The 16,934-nt window shown below is 51.1% G+C and overlaps 1 long non-coding RNA gene across 1 annotated transcript in view; it reads left to right on the forward strand.

Annotated features, from left to right (window-relative positions):
• Window positions 1–16,224, forward strand: part of LOC119254919 (uncharacterized) — a 68,774-nt gene extending 52,550 nt beyond the window's left edge. Inside the window, exon 3 of the long non-coding RNA XR_008551496.1 lies at window positions 15,322–16,224. This is a non-coding gene — a long non-coding RNA (uncharacterized LOC119254919). The remainder of the gene's footprint in view (window positions 1–15,321) is intronic.
• The last annotated feature ends 710 nt before the right edge of the window (window positions 16,225–16,934 follow it).

The following is a 16,934-nucleotide window of genomic DNA, read 5'->3' on the forward strand; positions in this document are numbered from 1 at the left end:
TTTTAATTTTCATGGCTTTACCTGTGCTTTTGTGGGGTGAAAAAGCAGCACAGAGTCATAATGGGCATTCTCAGGACGCACAGGTGGCTCATCAGTGCTGTGGGTGAAAGGGTTATGTTTCTCAAGACAGAGAATATTTTTCCCAGTAGTCATTTGCTAGAAATACATAGTTCACCTCTGTTGTATTTTTGGGGGAGAGGGGAGGCAGTAAAAGGGGCATTTTCATGAATTGCTTGATTGGGAAAATGGACAACACATTTCACTCTAGTCTCTAAAATGTGCCAGCAGCCAGGGAGCTCTCAGCTGTGCGCGGAGAGTGGGTAGGTCTTGGGGTAAGCATCATGGGGCCAGTGCTGCAGCTGTGAGGGGCCATGGGGGTGCGGGTGGGGGCCTTGGGGTGCGACCGGCGCCTACTGCTGCTGTCCCTTACTCCTCTGGTTCTGCCATGTCTGGTTCACAGAGCTGTGAGGTTAATTCCTGACTTGTTTTGAGGGACTAAAGTTCTATGTCTGAGAAAATTGCACACCTGAGACATGATGCAATGAGTAATTAAAGCAAAATAGCATACTTTACACAAAGTAGTATATGTTGTAAATTTCTTTGTTACCCAAGGGATCGAAGCAACCTTTTTTCACCTCCCCAGTGTTAACGTTAGTGTTTTCTTTTTAACTGCAGTAGCGCGGGCGGCTTCTGGGGAGTCTGTGATTACATCCTCTCCCCAGCCATGGAGCAGGGATCACATGGAATTGCTTCTGCCTTTTGCTCCAGTGAGTGACCTGAGGTCTGAGGCCTCCACAGACCGTTTGTCTGGAAACACTTTCCCAGGTGCTTTAATGGGAGCTGCCTTAGTGGCCACATGGACTCCTTTTTTTTTTTTTTTTTTTTGAACAACCAAGTGGCAGCTTGCTTCTGGCCACGCCCTGCCATGGGTCTGACCCGAGCAGGGTTCACAGCCCATTTCTGAGCGTGCCGCTTCTGAAGCGCGCCTGCTGTGAGGCAGTTTCAGACCTTCTTTAATTTCTGTTTCCTCTAAGTTGTTGGGTTTTTTTTTTTTTTTGGACTCAGCATTTCAGCTTTGATCCAACCTATTTTATCGTAAGGTGACTTTTGATCTTGAGATTTTGTTTTTCTGCATTTATCCCAACATTGTTTTCGTTCCATTTGTTGCCTAAGAGTTTCATCTGCTGTGTGGCTGGAACCGGCGCTCAGCCTGGTGATGCTCAGTCTTCACTTAGCTCCTGGATGCCAGCCCTGCCAAGGCCCTTCTGTCTCCTGGGTGCCAGCCCTGTCGAGGCCTGTCGGTCTCCCAGGTGCCAGCCCTGCTGAGGCCTGGTCCAGCACAGCAGGGAGCCTGGGATCGGAGCGAAGGCTTTTAATACCGAGTGAGAGTTGAGGGCCACGTGCTTGGTGAGGGACGGTAGCAAGTGAAAGAGCAGCTCCGCGGAGACCCCGTGTGAGGCGAGAACAGCCGGGGGAAGGAGGCAGTCACCCTGCACCCAGGGAGAGGCCAGAGGACCGCGCAGAGGTGAGGGAATGCACAGGAGCGGTCCTAGAGCACCATGCCCAGCAGGCGCAGCGGCCTTTACGCTCATTTCCTGGCGACTCAGGCCAGTGGGTGTTCATTAAGTAATGCTTCCAAACACTTTATTAACAGAGCATGTGCGTTAATAAGTGGGTTTATTAAATCATACATCTGAAAATGTGTTTTTCCTGACACATGCTTGATCTCAGAGAAGCCACATTGCAACATGGGGATGTAGATAGTAGGCGCGGAGGCTCGGAAGTTTCATAAAACTTGCAACGATCAAACCACTAGTGATTATTCCAGTTGGAATTTTATTTCCAGGTGGCCTTATTCTAAGTCCCGCCTGCTTTCCATTCTGTGCTGTCTTCTCTGTTGTGCCGACGGTGGCCAAGGTCCATGGAAATAGCCAGGTGTGCAGCGTGAGCGAGACAGAGTTCCTGGCCTAGGCTGTAGGGTCAGTGGCATCCTGGGGAAGGAGAAACATGTCCCAGCAAGGAACCCACAGGAGCTATGGATGCTTTTTGCCTTGTGCTCCTGGCCGATGCTTTGGCCTGATTCCAGCTTGCTCATCCGCCTTGTCACGTGGAAGAAGTTCCTGGAGTTACAGTGCCCGCGGGCAGCTCCTTTGGCTGCAGTGAGGTCACATGGCCTGTGTGGATACAGACCCAGCTCTAGACAGATGACAGCGTCCAGTCACACACACACAGGCACATGGACACTTCTGTTCAGAGTGTAAGCGTGGGCACCGGCGTACAATTCTCCTCTTCACACTCTGTCCAGTATTTCATCCCAAGTAGAAGGTGGGAAGGTGCCAGAAGACTCGAGGTTGGAGAACTGTCGCCCCTGACCGTTCCTTTCACCCCCTGCCTCACCTCGCATGCGCTCTGTAGGCTCTGTGGTGCTGTCTCCCCATGGAGAGGGAAGGCGGGCCTCCTCTCGCTGTCAGCCTCTCACGCTGGAGAGGCCTTCTGTGTGCAGGTGTTCCCTTGCGCATGGTGCGGCTCCCGGGCACTGCCCTACCAGCCTTGCGCCTGAAGCGGCTGGCTCCATGCCCAGGGAACGTCGTGTCGCCGAGTCCAGTCCTCGCTCCCACAGCCCTTCTCGCTTCTGTCACTTACCTTGGTTCCCAGTAATTGATTTGCACAACATTTAAAACCTGTGTGTTCTTGGTCCTGCTGTGGGCGGCAGCATCCTGTGTCCCCTGGCTGGACACCCACTGTCCAGGCACCGGGAGTGAAGGGCCTGACCCCTGGGACTGGGGGAGAAGCGCTGCACCCCTGCGGTGGCCAGGCGCAGGGTGGCTCGGGTGTGGTTGGCACATCTGCTCCGGGGCATGTTGCCGTGGGCAGGGGCGGGAGGCTGAACCACATGCCTCCATTTATTTGGCGACTCTGTTTAGCTCCCACTTGGTCCCCAGAATGCAGTAGACCTGTGTTTCAGTGATCACAAGGACAACACTGATAAAGAAGCTAATTAGAGCCTGTGGCTTTGGCTGAAAGAACTTCCTGGTCTGTCCGTGCCCACGTGCTCAGAGCCCACATGAAGGGATGCGATGGGCATAGTCCCGCCCCATCTCTGCTCGCAAGGCTGCGTGCACGCTAGTGGCAGCCATGTGGCGCCAGGGCCGGGCACGGAGTCTGACGTGAGGGCTTGGGGCAGCTCCTCCTGGAATGACAGCAGTTCCAGTAGACACAGCGGTTTGAGATTGATGAGTATGTAGTTATTTACTCTTACGAACCTCTGTTCTTCACCGGGAAGGGACATGTAATTCTTTCAGCAAGTGAGTGGTTTGGACAAATGCTGATTTCAGTGCGTGTGTGCTCCTTGGGAATGAGGCAGCCTGGGTAAGATAAAAACAAGTCATCAGACAGCTAAACTATGTGGGTTCTTGAAGGTTCCTTGTGGCTGATGCTGATTTCCTTGCCTGTGCAAATTGCGAAACCGAGGGTTTTCAGGCCCATTAGAGCCGGGGCTTCCTCTGGCAAATAGACCATCGTGATACATGGCCAAGCGCGTCAGGGTCAGGTTCTCTGCAATGAAATTAAGTCCCTTTGGGCTCACTCTCGCTACTGAATTTTATGGAAGGAAGTGACTTCTCTAGTTGGGCTGTTCGGTCTGCAGTCTAAGGAAGTAAGTGAATACTTAATGACCTCCAGCCATGTGTTAGGCAGTCTGGAAAACAGGAAGTAAAGACAGAGTGTGATGCTCAAGGAATTGCAGTGGCGAGGGACGCAGCCCTACCTCAGGAAGTCTTAGAAAGAGTGGGTCCTTGGGTTTGTCATGGTTTTGCATTTGTGGGCCACCTGTCACCGCAGTGGCTTCGTCAGTTTTCCCAAATACTTGGAGTTTCACTTTTCTTTCTCTATGACAGGGATGATGGAACCCGCCTTGCAGGATTAATGTTTGTATATTTACATATAAATACACTAATAAATATGAACAATTCTTTGCATGACGCCATAAACCCAGAAATCTGCTTGCTTTTTGCACACAACCTACAAGGTTCTCCGAATCTGTCATTTGCTCGTATTGCTGAGCTCTTGAAAATGTAAATAAAAGCTGAAGTGCTGAGGCCAGCAGACCCCAAATGCTACAAACCCGGGTCTCGTTTTAGAGACCTGTCACCCCTGGTGTCTTTGGCACCAGGCGGCCTGTGCTGCACACGGGAAGTCCTTGCTCCAGCGACCTGCCGCTGCCCCCTTCCCTACACAGGTGCCGAGTCCCAGACTCTTCTCAACCTGTGCCTCCTAAGAGGCAGGCCTGTCGTGGGGACCGGGAGAGGACATGTAGCTTCAAGAAAGCATCCCATGGTAATTGCATAGCTATGAATAGAGCTCTGCACTCGCAGGGGCATTTATATGTGTTCATTTTGATACTGGAGGCACCTTTGTGAAGTTGCCGAGTCACTTGAGCAAACTGAGCTTCAGGAAGTTAGTGTCTCCCTGAAGTTACCCAGCTAGTAGGGACTGTAACCCTGGAAATCAAACGGAGAGTCATAGATTGGGAGTCTTCCGTGGGACTCCCGAAGTCTTGTGCAAAAAGTGTCAGGAACAGGGTCACAAGAACCACCTTCTGTCTCCACTGAACAAGGGATCCTTTCATTCCACTCCTCTGCCAGAGCCAAAGAAGATTGAAGGAGGCCCTCGACACTGTCAGAAATTGGAGGGACAAAGAGAACGGCATAGCAGTATAAAAAGAAATGGTATGGGGCCTCCCTGGTGGCACAGCGGGTTGAGCGTGCACTGTGAAGCTGACCACAGCCTCTGCAGTGTGAGTTCGATTCCTGACCGGCCAGGGAGATTCCTACATGGCGCAGCAGACCTCTCCTGCCTCGCCCGCTGCTTCCCTCAGCAGTGTCTTCGGTCCTTCTGCCTGTTCTGCTCCCTGCTCTGTCTCCGGTGAATCCTCTTACTCTCCCACGCCTCTGGCCTGTACCCCAGCTCTTGTATAAAAATAAATAAATCTTTAAAAAAAGTGGTATAATGGATGTATTACTGATATTTTCTTGAGAATGCGTGAATCTAGAATTTTGAATTTCAGACACTAACACCTCTGTAAGATCAAGATTCATTTGTGTGTGAATGGAGAGTTCACTCATTATACTAAAGATGATCTTTTTTAGAAATCATTCTGTCTGTATAATTTGACTGTTTAAGTGCAGTTGATAGACATTCAGGTAGTCTCTGCTCAGTTGGAAATCATAGTACAGGTAGGGTGGTGGTCAGACCCCAGGCTTGTAATGACATGATCTTCTGAAACCTAGGATGTCCAAGTTCACCAGAATTGACTATTTCTAAATAAGTTTCTATCTCAAACCATCAGCTTAATGGCATTCACAGTATATACCAGTGGGTGTTAACAGCTCAGCCCACTGACAAAACACAAAGAATGCCATGCAATTGAAAGAAAAGTATTAGAAAAAAAGAGTGTTTATTTAAAATTGGAGGTAGTTTTTAACCAAAGACTTCACTCCACTCCTCACCACGGATGGATGGATGGATGGATGGATGGATGGATGGATGTTTATGTAGATATACATAATAATTTGGGAGTAGATGTAGATGTTTACTTAAGAAGAGAGACAGGGCCTCCCTGGTGGCACAGTGGGTTGAGCACCACACTGTGAAGCTGTCCGCAGCCTCTGCAGTGCAGGTTTGATCCCGGCCGGCTGGTGAGAATCCCACATGGCGCGGCAGACCTCTCCTGTAGCACCCGCTGCTCCCCTCAGCAGTGTACTTCGTCAGTCTGCCTGTTCTGCTCCCCGCTCTGTCTCTGGTGAATCCTTTTACCCTCCCATGCATCTGGCCCATTCTCGTATGCATGAATAAATAAATCTTTTAAGAAAAAAAGAGAGACATATTATCATTTAGAATTCTTTCTATTGCAAATAACCAAAAATGGGTAAACTCACACTGCTTTTAAAATGAGGGAAGTCCTATTATATAAAAGGAAAGCGGAGAGTCAGAAAAGCCTCAGGGTTGGTGAATCCAATGTTTAGTGTTTTTTTCCTGCCAGAATTCTCTCCCATAGTTGCTGTGGCTTCATCCTAAAGCTGGTTCCTCTTGGGCTGTAAAATGACTGCCCACAGCTCCTGAAGTAGTGCAGTCCCTTGCTTATTTCCAGGGGGAGACAGATAAACCCTTCAGAGAAGGGTGTGAGTGAATAATTTTTCAGTTTTACCAAGGATGGCGTAGCTAGTATCATTGTGTATCCTAGGAGGTCCTGACTCATCCGTGGATGGTGTCTCTGGAGGCCAGGTCTTCTCTGTCTGCTCGCCCTGGCTGCGAGGGCCATTGGGAGTGGTGATGCTCTTTGAGCCCAGGAGGGCTCTGGCGGACACATCCAGGGCAGGGAGTCACTAGTAGCCACTAGAGACAGCTTTTGCAGCCGCCCCTCTCTAAGTGCCACCACATTCTCTTTCTTTATTTTTAAACCTGGAAGCAGTGATCTTGGCTAGTCACTAGTGCACGTACGAATGGGTGTTTTGTGCCATTTATCTTCATTCATGCCCTGGGCTCAGGACCTGCCTCAGCGCATCATTTGTCTCGCTGACCCGCGGCTGCTGGCAGCGCCTACCCACCTGGCTCCTCCACACTCGCTCCTCTGGGCCACGCAGCAGGTGGTCTTCCGCTCGTCTGGTCAGTCAGTCCAGCAGGTGGGCCTCCGCCGTCCTCCTTCCTCGAGCTGCCTCTGCCCCGTCCCGTTCTCTTTCTTGCATGGGTGTGCATTAGCAACGCCAGGGGTGGGACCCCATTCCGCTCTCCCCGCATTCCAAAGTCCTCTGATGGCATTTGTTTCTGCTCTTGCTGGGTCTGCTCAGAGATTACTTATCTTCATTTCTTTCTCTCACTGAGAAATGATGGAGTTACTGCCACACGCCAGCCTTCTCTGTAGGACACTATTTCTGATCTAGAACTCGGGGATTCACTCATGAACACTCTCGAGACTTCTTAGCTTCCCTGAGAAGCCCATGATGCATCTTCATCACATCGGACAGATCCTGCAAAAAATACCTTAATGTGGAAAAACGGAAGTGAAAGCAGGTAACTGAGGACCTCCTCCAGGGGAGGTTACTTACTGCATTTTAAAGTATTTAGTTCTGCAGCATTCTCTATACTGGAGTGCAGCAATACTTTAAGAATCTGCTGCTTAATCCTACACCTCCAAAAAGCAAACAAGGGTGAAAGGTTTGTGAGTTCATCCAAGTTTTATGTCTCAGTGGTGGCTGATTCCTCCAAATCAGAGCTCCCGGGTACAGGTGCAGGTCCGCCCTGCATATAGACCTTGCACCACTGTCACAGACACCCCACACCCAGGACGCCGAATGCTGAAGGTGAATAGAAGGAGGGGGGGGTGTTATCAGTCCACCGTGGGCAGTTTGGTCCATTTAATAATGTCCACAATCCTTTGTCACCTTGTCCCCAACCTGCCCCACATCAGCTCCACGCTGCACTCAGGAAGTCCACCTTTCAGAGGGTTTATTTCAAAGGGTGTGTGCATTTCTGACAAGAAGCAGCCAAATGTGTTTCCTTCCTGGCATTTTACTTGAAATTCAGTTATATATTTAAATCATCTTTAAAACTGAGTGTTAGCCAATGGCAACTTCCAGGTAGAACCTTTTAGAATAGTACAGGAGACTCTGCCAAGCAAGGCAGGTTTTCTGAAATAGACTCATTCACTTAGGAAACTCGAGTAGGTTTTCCTACTTCGGAACCCATCTTTCTGCACATTCGGAGTCAGGGGATCGTGGCACGAAAGAAAAATAAGGACCCAGTAGTGACAGCCCCATGGAACTGCTGTGGTGTGGTCTTTTCCACACTGTTTAACCAATACCCATATTTAGTCTCTAGAAATGATAATTTCTCAATTTTTTATTTATTTATACATACAAGAACTGGGGTGCAGGTGAGAGCTATGGGGGGTGAGAGGACTCACGAGAGGCAGAGTGGGGAGAAGAATAGGTAGATCCACTGAAACACACTGCTGAGGGGAGCAGCGGGGAGACAGGAGAGGTCTGCTGTGGCGTGTGGGTAGCTCCATGGCCGGAAATGGAACTCTTGCTGCAGAGGCTCCTATAGCTTCATAGTGCTGAGGCTGCCCCTGCACCACCGGGGAGGCCCCCTAAAGATTCTTTTTATTGGTTACCCTCCCTTGCCTAATACAGCCCTTGCACATGGGTGCCATTTCTAGCTTGAATAAGGAGAAGAAGCAAGTATGTCCCGGATCACCACACAGGGTGCCTCACGGTTCTCTTGTCCTGTGAGGCCCTCCGGCGGGACTTGTGGGGCCAGTAGTAGTGATGATTACTTGTCCTGCTGATGTCGTGCGTTTCAGTCACGTGCCTCGAAACAAGGTGGAGAATTGACCAAGTCACTTTCAGTGATTTTGTAAAATAATGTTTTATGGAAGTGAAAGATCATTTTTCTAATCCTGAAATTCATAATTACACGTTTCCCGAGAGGTGAGGCAAAGCATGAACATAGCCATGTGCCATTGTCACGCTGCTTATTCTGGCGCCTCTGGCCGTGGCACCTCGTGTGCGTAGACGTCTGGCCGAGCTCATGAGCACCACAGGCTGGTCATTCTGCTCCTGTGCCAACCGGAGAGCATGGCTGGGGCTCAGGAAGCGCTTCTTTATTGTCTTCTTTATTCTGCGCATCAAGTGGCTTCACTTGGAGAGCCCTCCTATTTTCAAAGCATCTGGAGACTTAACCTAGATAACATGGACAATATAAGTCTCACAAGTGTGCATTTCTCCCCTGAAGTGGCGTGAAAGAGGGTCATGGATAGAGGAATCAGGGCTACTATAATTTTATAGTAAAGACTCAGTGGTGTGTTGAACACACATGTAAGCATTTCACTGCAAAATTTTAAAATTATAAATTGTATTTTTATTAATGTATTTCGACAGTGCTTGATAATGTGATCATTGTGTAGTTTAGTAAGTAAAGGGGCTACTTCCACAGTCCCTAATAAACCAACACGGTAGTGTTAAAGAAACTATGCTTTTTATTATATGTAGCATTTTAAATATATGTCATTACAAACACTTATTTTTCACTATCTTTATTTCTACTCATCTCAAATTCTTTCATATAAGCCAGCCTAGTCACAGGGTGGTGATTATTATTATTATTTTTTTTCATATTGTGAGATTTTCATTCTTTAACCACCACAGAATTTGCTCTTCAACCATCTGGAAATCTTAAATTACAAGCTTTGGAAATAACTTGGCGGTGCTTGTGATGGGAGTTTTCTGTAGATTTATTTCTTTAAAGCTCACTCCTTAAATTAAGAACCCTTGAAAGCATTCATTATATTGAATCTTCATTTCTGATGTTGAAAATACAAGCTGCGTGCCCATAAGCATATTGATAGTTTTCCTTTCAACAAGTTTTAGAATAATTTCCAAAATGTTGTTTTTGGAAATAATCACTAAAATAATCCCAGGACCAGCAGCTCCTTCATGAGACCCGTGTGTTAGTCCTGATGCGTGCAGCACACTCCTGAACAGACAACTCTTTCTCTATGATACCAAGAGTGCTGCTAATTAACCCACAAAGGCGGCCTCATTCTATGGTCAATCTAAAGTCCTATAGGATATCAAAGTGGTAAGTCTTTAAGCATCAAGAAAATCTTCTTCCTTTTTATAAATTTTTCTAAAGCCACTTTCTCTGACAACAGAAATCTGGGTGCCTCCACCCCTTTCTGTCTTCAGTATTTGCAAGAGGAATTTCCTCCTTTCCTCCAGTATCTCCCAGATTTGCCAGTGACCTGTCCCAGGGTGAGCGCTGCATGCCTCGGTTTCCTGAGGCTGCTTAAGCTTCGTTTCTGCGTGTGGTGGGTTGACCTTGCTCCCGGGAGCTGGTCACCCCGGATCAGCTGCATTGCATGTGGGGAGCCGTGACTTCCCTGGTCCTGCTCGTGGTCGCAGTCTGTCCAATTATATCTTGGGAGAAGAATGTGCTTTATTGAACATGAGAAATCACTGCCATAAAAAGTAAAGGGACCCAAAAAAGTTCCCTTGTAAAAATTGTTGGCACCATACTGAGCAGTTTTATGGACGACTCATTAGTATTTGCTTTGTATGCAGGTAAGCACATTCAGTGCTTATTTACTTTTATATAGGCAAGGGAACTGTGTTATAGGAAAAGTAAAAGTCGCAGAAACTTCCTTAATTGACATTTCTACTGGTTTTATCACTCCTAAATCAGCACTTTTCATTCTGTGATTTATTAAATCCTAAAAATGTAGACCCTTTTACTAATGAGCAATTTTTTCTATCAACTTTTGTCTGTTATTTTTGTTTTCTGTTGTGAGTCATATGTTGTGAAATATTACTGCTGGATTTTAAATTATTGATTCACTGATAATGTGAAACTTTTTTTGACAGTCAATTTATTTCCTAGAGTTTAAATATTATATCTATATCTTTTTGAGTTAGAATATTCTAGACAGTTTTGGCTAGCTGGTAAGCCTGGATCTAAACAGGTTTGCATCTCTGGGAGGTCGGTTATCCATCTTACTTTATAATCATCTTCAACATTTTCAGCTTGAGCAAGCGTGGGAACTATTGTGTTTACATCAAGGAAATCCACTGGAGAAACTTAAATGGGTAAAATAAGAATATTCATTGGGGAAAATTGGAAATAAGGTATAATCTTATTATTACAATGGTAAGGATTTCTCTCCATGTAGACCAACACACAATGACATTTCCTGGGTGATTTAGTATTTAAAAGTCACAAATTCACTTAAAGGGCTTTCCGTAGTGAAAATGACAGCTCCTCCGTCAGCAGAGAATCAATCCAAAGCAAATATAACACACCTCAGAGTCATGTAACAGAGACAAAATAAATTATGAATTGCAATTTAAATCACTTATTTATAGTATTTTAAAGAAAGTCACAAGTTTTGTGAGCTGTTCCCGTGACCGTGTGGCATCAGCGGAACGGCAAGGGCCCAGGTTCCTTTCCCTCTGGAAAACAATTCCTGAAAGTCGTGAGAAGGCGTCTTGATATGCTGCGTTCCTTTTAAATACTCATTCATGAGAATTGGTGTGGTGCCTTAAAATTAGACAAAACTGCTTTTCAGCGAGTTCAGCGTCTCCCTGGGGTCAGTGTGGCTGACCCCAAACCGGGGGGCACAGAATGCTCCCCTTCAGGCGCCCTTGGAGGCCACTCCCTGAGTGCCCTCTCCCGTGACCACGGTCCCTCCGGCCCGGCCCGATGACCAGTCACGGCAGTGGCAGCAGCCTGGCACCCTAGTTGTTTGCAAATCCCGAGCTGTCACTAAAATACTAGCCCAAAGGATACGCTTTTAAAGGCCTATGTGGACGTGGAAGTTGAAAGTAAGAGAAAAGCGAGGAGGGCCAGAGGGCTAAATAGTCCTCGCGTGTGGACGCAGGTTCCTCAAGCACAGGTGGCTCACATGTCGCCCAGCCTGTGACCTCAGCTCTTCTGTCTGTTCACACCCTCGGAGCCCTCACCCCACGGGGGCACGTCAGCCCCTCGCCTGATCCCTGCCCTCTCGTGAGCAGGTGCTGCTCTGGTCACTGTGGAGCTGGCTGGGCGACGTGCTCCACCCTGCGCCGTGGGGGGGGCGCTCTGACAGCGGGCCCGGACTGCTCCCTGCAGGGGCGTGTTCTCTGGAGGGGGGCGAGTGCTCGCACTGTCGGGTGTTCATGACTCTCAGGTACCCCAGATGCAGGCCTCAAACAACAAGCATTAGGTCTCGCTTTGTGGACGGCTGGAGCTAGGCACGGCCCGGCCGGGTCTGCTCTCTCAAAGTGGCGCTGCTGTCTCCTCCGAAGGGCCCACCGGGGGAGGCACATGTCTCACTCATCCACGTTTCGGCAAGATCAGCTCCTCGCGGGCTGCTGGGCCGAGAACGGCTCCCCACTGACTGTGGGGCTGGCTCCGCCGGCTCTCAGCCCCGTGACCCCTTCCCAGGACAGTCGGGCAACCGGCTTCTGTGGCTGTGAGCGAGCAGCAGCCAGAGGGAGGAAGGCCAGGGAGGAAGCCAGCACCTGCTTGTCACCGCAGTCTAGGAGTCACATCCTGCCCCTTTCGCCATGTTCTTCTCCTAGAGAAGGTCGCGGCTGCCCGCCGCCCCTCAGACTACGCGGGGCGCGAGGCAAGGTCAGTGGCTGTGGTCTCAGGGTCGCCCGCCACGGCCAGTGTGTAGCAGGCAGAGGCAGTGTGTGCTGAGTGTGAGAGGGCTGGTGCTGGCTCTGTGCCACCCGTGTCTGGGCCACGGACACGCTAGGCCGCCGGACTGCAGGGGTTTGGGCGGAAGACAGGACAGTTTGGACCCGCCGGTTCTGGGCATTTATTACACGTAGTGTGCAAGTCGCAGAGCCGCAGAAGCACTTTCGAGTGCTGGTCGTGATCCACGTCTGGGTGGATAACCTGGGAGCCGCGCCCTTGGCCCGGGCAGTGGGCTGCACTTAGGAGGGGGCCTGAGGTTGGCACCTGGGCTTCCACACAGGGTCAGCTGCCTGCCCTTCGCCTCAGAGGGAGATGCTCGCTGCGCTCCGGTCATCGGGAGGTGGGGCTGTGCTCCCCTCACTCTCAGGCTACCCGACACAGCCAGCCCTGGAGGGACAGAGGGCCATAGCCCCACCAGCCCTCGATGTGCGGACTCCAGGGTGCCGCGGGAGTTGTTTCTCGCCGTACTGGCTCCCGCCATCGGGGTCTGAGACGCATTGACCTAGAGGCCTTTAAACTCCTTTGCTCCAAGGTGGCCGCCTGCAGGTTTTAGCCTTTGTTCTTGTGGCTCCAGGGCTCTCCCTGGTCTTGGGAAACCTGAGTTTTTGTCTCTTGGTTGGCTTAAGTATCTGCTGTCTGATCTTGTCAGAAGCGGGTTGCCCATCCTTGAAGGAACGCTCTATTTCTGAAATACTCATTATTTGGACGCTAAAGCCTCCCTGGGAGATGACTCGGTGGATCTGTGTCATGTTCAGCGGAACGACGACAGACCCCCGCAGCGTGGATTGGTGCTGCGGGACCGGCGGCAGGTGCTCAGGGCTGTGCAGCTCCTGGTGTCACCGCGGTGCTGAGATGTGCACATCTGGGGTGTCTGCGGGCAAGTATTTGCACATCATTGTTTTCCTTTGACTTCACAGATAATGCATCGATAATCTCTGGAAATAAGGTGGTTTCCCACCTCCAGGATTTTCGTAAAATCAAATACTCTTGGTGTATCACTTGATGAGAGTTGTTACATTTTAGCAGCAAATCCACTATCGTGGGGATCACGGGCGCCTGCCAGCCGGTGGGATGTGTTTCTCACAGGCAGCGCTGTAGGACATGACAGATTCCAACGGAAGAAGTGTCTCGTGAGTGCAGACACAACGCGGGCATCAGCTGCGTGAGTGTGATGTCTGAAGCCGCCAGGCACATTCAGCCACATCCACCTGCCTCTCCAGTGAGGGTCTTCCCCTTAACGAGCCGTCAGAACGTAGGTCTCGCCTCTGCAGGAGAGCCCGTGCTCCTCCTGGGAGACGCAGCTCTGCCTCCCGCGCGCCGGAGCGGGTGCGCACGTGCCTTAGCGCAGGGAGCAGCCGTACGCCTTGGCATTCCAGGGCCGGCAGTGGCGCGGCTGCGGGAGCACAGACCGGAGATGGCGGCACAGCGCTCCTCCCAGAGTGGCTTTATTGTGGAAAACTAATAAGTCTCATTTAATGAATATATGGAACATGCGTGTCGGCCAGTGTGGACGTGCTCAAGTCGGTGTACGCGCAGGGAGCACGTGGCAAGCGGGGAGGACCGTGGCCCAGTGAGTTAAAGGGAAACTGCCTTTGAAGCACTAGGCGTGACCTGCTGTACTTTTCAACCAGCCCACAAAGGTTTCATCTACAAAATGTGAAAACACATGTTCTAAGGACGTTTGCTGTCCACCGCCCAGTGCCTTGCCGACTGCCGCACCCCAGGGGCCGAGCGGGGTGTCGCAGTGACACAGCCACTCCTCCCGTGGGGGCGCACCCTGCTGGGCTGTCCAGTCTCGGTCAGGGGACCTGACGGCTCCCTGGCGTGGGGGTGGCTGGCTGCGCTGTGCTCCCAGCGTCCCTCACTTCTGGGGTTCTGTGCTCAGTGCCGGCCCTGGGGCGTGGAGGAAGGACAGCAGCGGGCTGGACCACGCACAGAAGCCACCGGCAGCTCCGGCAGACACTGGCCAAGGGGCAGGGACGGGGTTTGCAGATGGAATCCAAGTCCCACTTACTGTCTTTAAGCTAGGAAGGCCTTGCTGGGCGGCCTTTCCCTGACCAGAGCGAGTCTTTAGAGAGACAGAAAGAGAACGTGGAAGGCACAGACGCGGAGCAACAGACACTCCCATGACGACGGCTGTGGGCTCCCCTCCCACTGCCCCGGGGTATGGGGGTTGGCTCAGCACCCCCATAGACACACGTGCCCCTGGAGCTTAGTGCCTCTCTAGACAGCCTCATGGGCTTTAAGAGACGCTTGCCCGTCTCCCGGCAGAGCCCGGAGGCCACGGTCTGGGCGCTATGTCCGGGGTGCGGGGGGCATCGCTGCTCTGGCCTGGAACCCCACTTGGAGAACCACCAGATGTGAGAGGGAGCTCAGCCGATGCACAAACCACAGAGTGATGAAAACAGGTGCGTCTGCCAGCTGGGGCTCAGAGATGGACAGTCCTCGTGTGCAGCCATGAAGCTCCCGCCACCATGTGTTCGGCCAAGTCGGTACCAGCAGCAGGTGGAGGCTGTGGCCGGCCAAGGTCTCGGTGCAGGATGGGGCAGGGCGCCTACCCGAGGGCCCCCACAGCACAGAGCTTGGGTTTGGACCCAGAGAGAGTGGCCGGGAGCCTGTTTCTGAAAGTCCACATCAGCGCCCAGGTAATGGGCACGCTTGCAGGTGTGCAGTGACACGCGCCACTGTCCCCAAGCGTCTGTGTGGGGACCCCCAGGTCTGGGCCCACCCGGCGGGGACTGCGTGCACATGGTGCTCTGAAAGCCGCGTCTCCCGGAGCCGGGGGCTCATGGATTGGGAACATGCTCCACTCTGAGGCTGTGAGGAAGGAGCTCGCTGGCCTGACTGGCTCTTGCACATCCGCCTCCTCCCAGTCCTCCTAGGAGTGCCCGGCTGACGGCTTCTGTGACAGCCTGAGTTCCACAGATGTGCAAGCCTAGACCCTGAAACTTGGACAGACGCTAATGTTTCAATCTTCGTAATCCACGTGGTAATTTTTCCTGTCACGGGACAACTCAAGTGGAGCGTTGATGCAATCAAATAATTTAGAATTAGTTTTGTTTTATATTAATGTGTGTGTTTTTGTAGAAACTGCCAGGAGTGAATACAATTCTGGCTGAAGGCGCCTGCACTCTACGACATATGTTTGCAAACTTAACAAGGAGGGAGAAGAGAAAGAGTTTCCAGGACGAAGAGGCGCGTGGTGAGTCTTGCCGTCCTCACTAATCACGGTCGGCTGCGTGTCAGCCGCGCTCCTCTGGCGGACGTCGGGTGGATGCAGAGTTTCGGCGCGTCGGTTCCCAGCCAGTGACCGCGGATGCAGCCGACACGGCTGCGCAGTGACTGTTTATTACCTCTGTTAATTGTTTGACACATCGCCATCGACCACACTCCCGGGATGACAGATGGCCGATTCCATGGTAAATAGCGCTGGTGCTGTGCGGGAACTCCTGATGGAGCATCCATTTACAAAATTAAAAGCATAAACAGTTTCCTTTAAGGGAATGAATGGATTTTGTTATAAAATCAAGGTAGGAACATTTTAGTATGAAAATGAAGCCTAATAATAAAATGAGAACTGAAGAACAAATTAACCTTAAATGCTCACACAATTAAGGGTGTTTTTCAGCATCTTCTGCACGTCTCTGATAATGAGTGGATTAGAGGAGTGTTCCAGTAATTAATGTTACGACAGGAGGAACGCAGACCTGGGAAAGAATCCAAAGTTAGCGGGACGGGCCGCGACAGCAAGGCCTTCGGGTGGGGTAATGTTGTCCTCTGGTGCGTCATGCGCGGGAAATTTCAGCAGGACCTGAGCAAGAGAAATTTAATTATGAAACATGTTTAATTATTTTCACCTTTAAAACTTGAAAAAGAGGAGTTTAAATTTAAAAACATTGCTGATTTAGGTATTTAAAAAGATTTAGAAAACGTTGACCTGAATCCTAGGAAACCTTGATCGTAAAAATGAGGAGCCTTCCTGGAAAGGAATCTGCAGCGAGTCTGGGCCCCGCTCCTGCTGCGCTCAGGCTGCTGGGCCCTAAGTGGAAATGACAGATGTCACGTCCGTGGCCACGAGGCTCTGATGCGTGCACACCTTTCAAACCGCCTCCCTCTCCCAGGAGCACGGCCGTCTGTAGAACGCTGGAGAGTGAGACTCCCAGGGTGGAAAGTTGAGTCCTCAGTCTGTGGGGAGCAAAGCCGCGTTCTCCCACCGGCAGTGCCACATCAGACCCGTCCCCCCGGCAGGCAGGCAGCTTCATCATGACATCCGGGACGCTGAGGCTCACGAGCCACACGGTGGGCCCAGTCGCAGCAGGGGGACTCGTTGCCTCGCTTGAACGCGCTTACTCACCTGTCAGGCACTTCTCGTCTCGGTTTCTGTCGTGCTCAGGGTGGCTTCGCAGGTGGCTTCCCATCTGAGGAAGAGTCAGCTCTGCCATCCTCAGGGCGGGTGGCGCTCAGCAGCCCCTGCTCTGTGGACTTACAACTGAGGCACAGGGCAGGGCCCCCATGTCCGCTGTGTGTCGTGACCGCGCAGGCCCCGGCATTGCTGCTCTTGGACAGTTGAGTCAGGTGCTAGAAGCTGCTCCCTGAGAACTGGGAATTTGGACTCAGGATGATCCACCTTCGGCAGTGCTGGATCTCAGCTGTGACCACGTGTGCACAGAGCCCTCAGCAAGTGAGAGGAGAGAACACGC

The sequence above is a fragment of the Talpa occidentalis genome, unplaced genomic scaffold (assembly GCF_014898055.3).
Source record: "Talpa occidentalis isolate TD23 unplaced genomic scaffold, MPIMG_talOcc4v2.1 talOcc4.10, whole genome shotgun sequence".
NCBI lineage: Eukaryota > Metazoa > Chordata > Mammalia > Eulipotyphla > Talpidae > Talpa > Talpa occidentalis.